Genomic DNA, 6,854 nt, shown 5'->3' with positions numbered 1-6,854 from the left:
CCCGCAGGTGCTGCCACTGTGTGCAGCCCAGGCTGGTAGCGGGGGCAGGTTACAAGCTGGTGCTGAGAATAGGGTGGGGAAAAGCATCCTCTTGCCCAGCCTGACTCCGGCACCCTGTGCTGCAGCTGCTCGCAGCCCACCTGCAGCTGCCTGTGCCGGCTCAGGACAGCCCCACGCAGGCTGCAAGTGGCTGCAGCAGGGACCGCTGGTCATGGGATTGGGGAGGGGTCACTTTTCCCAGCACTCAGCACCAGCTTCTTCCCTGCCAGTAAGCGTGGGGTCAGGGCTGCACGCTGCCCCCGGCCTGTACCGCAGGGCTGGGGCAGCACTGAGAGTAAGTGGGAGTGTGGGGCCCACACTGTTGTCCTGGGACTAGCACTGGTGGGGTCCAGAGCAGGGGTGCAGGGTCCCTGCCAGCATGGGCTCTATGGAGCCAGGCCAGCTCCCCACCTCTCTGTGATTGTGCAGCCCAGCTCCACAGACTGGTGCTGGCCCTGAGACATTGGACCCAAGATGGTGACCAGGGGGCAGGGCACCTGTTAAGGGACGGGGCTACCCATGTGGCCCTTGACAGCTTGCCAAAACTGGGTGTAAGTGGCCCTTCTCTCAAAATAATTGCCTGCCTGGTTTATACGATGTGTTGGCCTGTTTTGTTAAGGGTGTTTTCTGTATATCTGCAGATAAACCACACTTTAAAAAGTACATGGAGAATTTAGAAAGGGTCCAGAGCCCTTTATAATAACAAAGGGCTTGGAAAAAGCAAGTCACATGGGGAGAGGTTGAAGGAGCTAGGCATGCTCAGCTTGCAGAAAAGGCACTTAAGAGGGGACATGATAGCAGTCTTCAAGTACTTGAAGGGCTGCTATATGGAAGAGGACAAACACCTTTTCTTTCTTGCTGCAGAAAGGTGGATGCAGACCAATGGCTTGAAATGGTAACAAAGTAGGTTTAGATTGGATATCTGGAAAAAAAAAAAACCTTCACTGTTAGAATAGTGAGGTAGTGGAATAGACTGGCTAGGGAACTTGTATACTCTCGATCACTGGAGGTGTTCAAGAAGAGGTTGGGCAGCCACTGGTTGGGAATGATCTAGGTACACTGAGTACGATTGGGGGTGGGGTTTAAACCCTCACCCTGGCTTGGATGTCCCCAGCTAGGGTGTGCCTGGAGGGAGAGGGGAAGCAGCCCCTGCTTGGCTTTGCTACACTTGCCACTCCTGTGACCGGCACGCTGAGGCAGAAGGGATGAAGCAGGATTTAAACCCCTTTTCCCAACAGCACAGGACAGTAGCAGGGTCTGCCTGGCATGGGTGCAGCAGCCCATGCCAGGCTTTTCTCTTGCTTTAGCTGAGGGGCCAAGGGTGCAGCCAGATGCTGGTTCCTGCCCTTGGCCTCAGTGTGCCGGCCTGGGGGCAGCATCTGGCCATGCCCTCACCGCCTCTGCTAGAGTGGTGAGCAGGGCAAAAGCCTGGGAGGGACTGCACTCCTGCCAGGCAGACTCCGGCTGGGATCCCATGCTAGTGGGAGAGGGAAGGGAGGGGTTCTTAAACCCCCCTCCCTCCCTTTCTTCCTTAGCATGCTGGCCCAGGGCCTGTTTCTGGCCATGCCCCTGCCTTCTCTGCTCAAGCAGCAAGTGGAGGAAAAGCAGCTGTTCCATCCATCCTCACCAGGCAGACCCGGGTGCAGTCATGAGCAGGGTTTCCTACCCCAACCACTTCTGTCAGCCAGAGTAGAGATAGTGCTACAATTAGGCAGCAGAGGGGCAGGGCTAACCCTGCTCCACTGGAGCAGACAGCACGGCCCAGCCCAGGGCTGCAAAGTATGCTGGGATGCTGGAGGACTGTGAGTTAACTTGAACCAGGACGGGGCCTGGGACAGAAGTTCCGTAAACGGGTTTGACCTATATCAGATAAACCTAGTTGAGTGTCTTACCAGACCTATCTTAAACCAGTTTTGGCCATTTTGGAAGCAGTTTATGTGCACTGAATTTCTGTTCTGTTACAGGTTTAAACTAGTTTCTGATCACTTAAACTGGTTTATGTGTAACGTCTGTACCTAGTCAATTAGAATTCATTCAGAGGGACCAGAAAGGAAGCATGAGTGGAATTAGTTTAATAACCATGACATTTTGCAATGACAAGCCGTTGCTGTCAGACAAAATAGAGCTTCAGCTATTAAAAAAAAAAAAAAAGCAGCTGCCAGAGAACTGAGTTGCAAAATTTCTAACCACCATTAGTGCGTAGCTTGTGTCAAACATTTGATTGCTTCAGCCTTGTCAGTGTCCCTCCCCTAACTCCACAGTATCTTAGGAATAGGTAAATGTAGAGAAAAGAAGAGTGTGATGATTGTAGCATGTAGTTTTGTGATGCAGCTACTCTCCCAACCCTAAAAGAACACCTGAGTTCATGATACTTATGCATGCCTAGAAGGTGAGATTTGTATGTGTTGTCAAATTTGCAGTTTAGACATCAAAACGAACCCAGCTATATATGGCCTCAACAAAAAGCCTTCTGTCAAGGGATTGACACTTTAAGAAGTGTAAGGATTGCTGTTTCTGTGATTAATGCCTACTCATTATTTGGTTAAAGGATGTAGCTCTTTGAGGGGGGTGGGAAAGTGTCATAACCAAAAAGTAGAATTTATTGGGCTTTACTAAATAATATTTAGAGGGGGGAGAGAGCCAGTACATCAATATGGCCTGTGACTGTAGTGAGCCATTTATTTAAAATCGATGGGACTTCTGTATTGCATTTTAGATATGAATTGAATTTTGGAAGCCTAAATTCTCGTGGGGTAGTAAATAAAAATGAATAATTTTCCGCTTAAAGAAGTGTCTTATCAGTAATGATTCCCAGCAGGTTGGAGGGAACTTTGGAAGATGTGTGTACAAAGGGAAAGGAGTTCTCCTTCTTGTTCCGCTCATTCCAGCCTATAAGTAATCTGTGGATTTCTGTTCCATTTTTTTTGTTTGCTGTGGCTCTGCAGTACCTCTGGTTATAAGCAATCTGTTTTCACAGTTTGTTGGTTGAACTCATTTTGGAAGAGAAAATGTCTGACTGCCCCAGCACAGTTGCACTCTAACAATAGTATACTTATGTGCATTCTTCACATACTGTTTCATGTTAACACATCATTCATTCCCTAGCTGCAGTAGTCTAACTATCAGTCTCCCATCTCCTTTATCCATGTTTCATCTGTATCTCACACATTCCTACATGCACACAGCTTGTCCTTGCAAGCAGATATAAAATGCACTTGTAGGTTTTTCAATACTTGCTGCTCACTGGGTGGGATGGGACCACCCTGCTTAGTGGTGGGTTTTTGCTCAAGAGAATGTGTATTGCCTTTCTTCATTAATTGGTCCTTGATTTGGGGTCTTTTACAGACGTTTGGAGCTGTGATGATTTGATCCATATTGCTTTTATGAACATTTAGTTATAGGGAGGCCTCATCCTTTGCATGTCTTCTAGTGAACTATGTGTGCATGTATATAGGAAGCTGAGCATATCTAGCTATTTGTGATATATTTTAAAAAATTGCTTTTTCTGTTAATATATAAAATAAAGAATTTTTTTTTTTACATCTTGTCATGCCTCCCTTAAAAACTGTGAAACCTTACTTGCATCATAACTAATATTATCATAATAATGTTATATATCATAACTGAATAGTTGAATAAAACTGTTGAATAGGTTGATTGAATAACAAATGTAAATAACTTACACAAGGGTTTATTCTCTCGATTTTTTTAGTTATGGGAGGAAAATAACTAGAGACTTAGAAGTCACAAGGAAAAAGCAAAAATATTAGAAAATGATCCACAAATGTGGAATTTAAATATTTTGAAGAAGCTTAAGACAAAATAACATCAAATAAGAAATACTGGAATTTTTACCAAAAGCTCACAAAAAAGTTGATTTTTTTGATTTGTGGTTCTGTTACCACACTGGTTATAAAACTATAGATGGCGAGCCAGTGAACAAATTAGGGACTGCCAAATAATAGCTCTTGGAACACATAGTCTTTGGGATTTTAACCATAGGAAGTAATTTGGAAGACTCTCTCCATTAGACGCATAGTTGTCTAAATCAAAGGATGTGATATGTTTCCAAAAATCTAGGGAAAATTACTTTTTCCTCCCGGAAGATTGTGCACCTAGAAGGCAAACTAGGAGAGTGTCATCTTTACTTGGCAAAGTTCAGTAAGATCCTTGACCTTGATCTCCAGTGTCAAACAATCAAGTTCATCCACCCATGCTTACATGCAACTCCTTTATTTTCTAGTCTTATTCAGTTGTTTTTCATGGGCATGTTTGCCCATCAGAGTTTCATGTCTAAACCACATCCTATAAGAGAAGAGTGAAGATAAGTTCTAGGTTGGCCATTCCTCCTCAGTTGTTGAAAACAGGAAGACTTCATGATTTTAAGGTCCTCCCTTGACATTCTTGACATAACATTTTTAATAACCAATGACAGCTCTCAGGGTAAGCAGAATACATAGTGCACAATGTGCTTCAGGTCGCTTTAGTTTCAGAACATCAGTTTCATTGAGATGCATGCTATGGAAAGCCCTTTGGACTCTTAGTATCACCTGACCAAGCACAGTGTCCACTGACAGACATGGAAACAACCATACAAAATGGTGTGTCACGGAGGCACTGGGGTGCTCCGTGCCTGAGAAGGAGATAAGGTGAGCTGTCAGTCACCAGGGCAGCTCAGGTGCTGATTGTCAGAGCTGCCAATCAACAGGGCAGTGCAGCTGTGGGTTGCTAGGGCAACCAGCCAGTCAGGTGGCCAGAAGGGGGCAGGGCCGGGCCTTTATAAATAGCCCAGGCTGGAGCCTGACTAGCAGTTCCCTTCTGGCAGCCGCAGGAGTTCCGCGGCTGAGCTGAGCAGCCTGAATTGGTAGTGGCAGCCTTGTGGTGCTGACTGGCTGCGATGATGCCAGGGATGAGAGCCTCTTGACGAGAGGTAGGGTTGGAGGCCCTGGTGGGGGGGGCTCAGTGTTTATGTTATGAGCAGGAGGCTCTGTGTTCTATGTTGAAGCCAGGTGGCTGGCGTTTTGGTTATAGTTACACCGGAGGACCGGGTGAGGCTGTAGGGGGGTGAGGAGGCCTCAGGGGGGTTCCCAGTGCCCAGTAGGGCCACGGTGCCAGTGGGGCAAAGGACCCAGAGAAGGGTCAAGGGGGCCAGGCACGGCTGCGGCCACCTGAGCCCCAAGTGCAAGGAGCGCGGTATAGGCCCAGTAGGAGGGCAACCGCCGCGGGGAGCGCGGCGTGGGCCCTAGAAAGGGCAAGGCCCCAGAGGGGGGCAGAGAGCGTGTGCGAGGCGCGCAGGCATGGGCCCAAAAGGGGGGGCAACGGCCGCGGATAGGGCGGCAGAGACCCGAGAGGCGCCGGAGGCACAGTAGAGGCCCTGAGATGGGCGCAAAAGCCCAGAGGTGGGCGATTTAGGCCCAGAGCAGGGCAGTAGGCTGAGAGCCAGGCCCAAGGGGTGCCGGTGACAGGGCAGTGGTGGAGAGCCAGACCCAGGGACACCAGGCGGGTGATGAGCCCAGGGTGCTAGAGAGAGCACCAGAGGGCAAGGGACCGCACAACGTCCCACTCATAGCCCTTAAGGTGGGGGCGCATAGAGGTACCCCATTTTAGAGTAAGGGCAGGACCACACGCACCGTTCACCAGGGGGATAAAGGCAGCCTCCCATCAAAACTCATTTAAGATCAAAGTCGTGGCGGGCGAGAATCCGAGGGTGCTGAATACAGCCTTGAGTGACGGTAGGGGGCGCTACGGAGTTCACGGCCGCTCCTAGGCCCCACTCCCTCACACGGTGCTTTTCCTAGGGTTACCATGCATCTAGGTTTTCCCAGACATGTTCTCTTTTTGGGTCCTCCCATTGCTGTCCAGGGCTTTTTTAAAAATATCACCAAGTGTCTCAGTGTCTGAGATTTTGCTCTGCCTCTGCTTTCCCGGCACTTCCTGGCTCACCCAAGCAAGGAGCAGCTTGCTGCTGAGGGGAGGAGGAGCAGGGCCATCATGTGCAAACCAGGTTACTGGATATATGTAGTGGTTCAGATGGTCAAGTCTGCCTCTTTGCCTTGTTTGTGCTACCAGCAGCAGTAATATAAAAAAAATAAATAAAAGGAAGTAATGACCTTTCTGATTGCCCCAAGCTGGCTGAGAAGGCTATGGTGTTCACTTGACACAGAACTGTCCATGTTCCCAGCATGTAGGTTCTTCTGTCCTTGAGCCCTGTGGGGTGGGTCGGGCTTTGCACTACCTTCCGCCTCCTCACGTTGGGACTGCTACTCAGTGCCTAAGAGTTGCTCACCTGAAGGCTGCACCTGTCTGGGTTGCCTGCCACGACTTTGATGGTAATCTGTTTCAGTGTTGTCCATCCGGCACGTGTCAGTCTAAAGGTGGGACTCCTAGATCCTCAGGGTCCCGTGTCAATGAGAGCTCCGCCACCCCTACACCCTCACCCGAACCTCCAGTATGTGGCCGCCTATCTAGGTCGGCCACTTAATAGGGTATCTCTCCAATTAATCTCAACCAAGGAAAACAAAAAAGGTCAACACCTGTGGAGAAGCTTGAGAGAGTCCAGAGGAGAGCCACGCGCATGATCAGAGGTTAGGAAAACAGATCTTACGATGATAGGCTGAGAGCAATGGGACTCTTTAGCCTGGAAAAGCGCAGGCTCAAGGGTGAACTGATGGCCACCTATAAGTTTATCAGGGGTGACCACCAGGATCTGGGGGAACGTCTGATCACCAGAGCGCCCCAAGGGATGACGAGGTCGAACGGTCACAAACTCCTGCAAGACCGTTTCAGGCTGGACATAAGGAAGAATTTCTTTACTG

The 6,854-nt window shown here is 49.0% G+C and overlaps 1 protein-coding gene across 1 annotated transcript in view; it reads left to right on the top strand.

Moving 5' to 3' along the window:
• The window catches only part of MRPS28 (mitochondrial ribosomal protein S28), a 130,729-nt gene that overhangs the window by 21,940 nt on the left and 101,935 nt on the right, over window positions 1-6,854 (top strand). The window lies entirely within an intron of this gene.

Source organism: Crocodylus porosus, unplaced genomic scaffold, assembly GCF_001723895.1.
Source record: "Crocodylus porosus isolate Cpor-Errol unplaced genomic scaffold, CroPor_comp1, whole genome shotgun sequence".
NCBI lineage: Eukaryota > Metazoa > Chordata > Crocodylia > Crocodylidae > Crocodylus > Crocodylus porosus.
The sequence above is the reverse complement of the archived record's forward strand: the minus strand, read 5'-3'. Positions and strand labels throughout refer to the sequence as shown.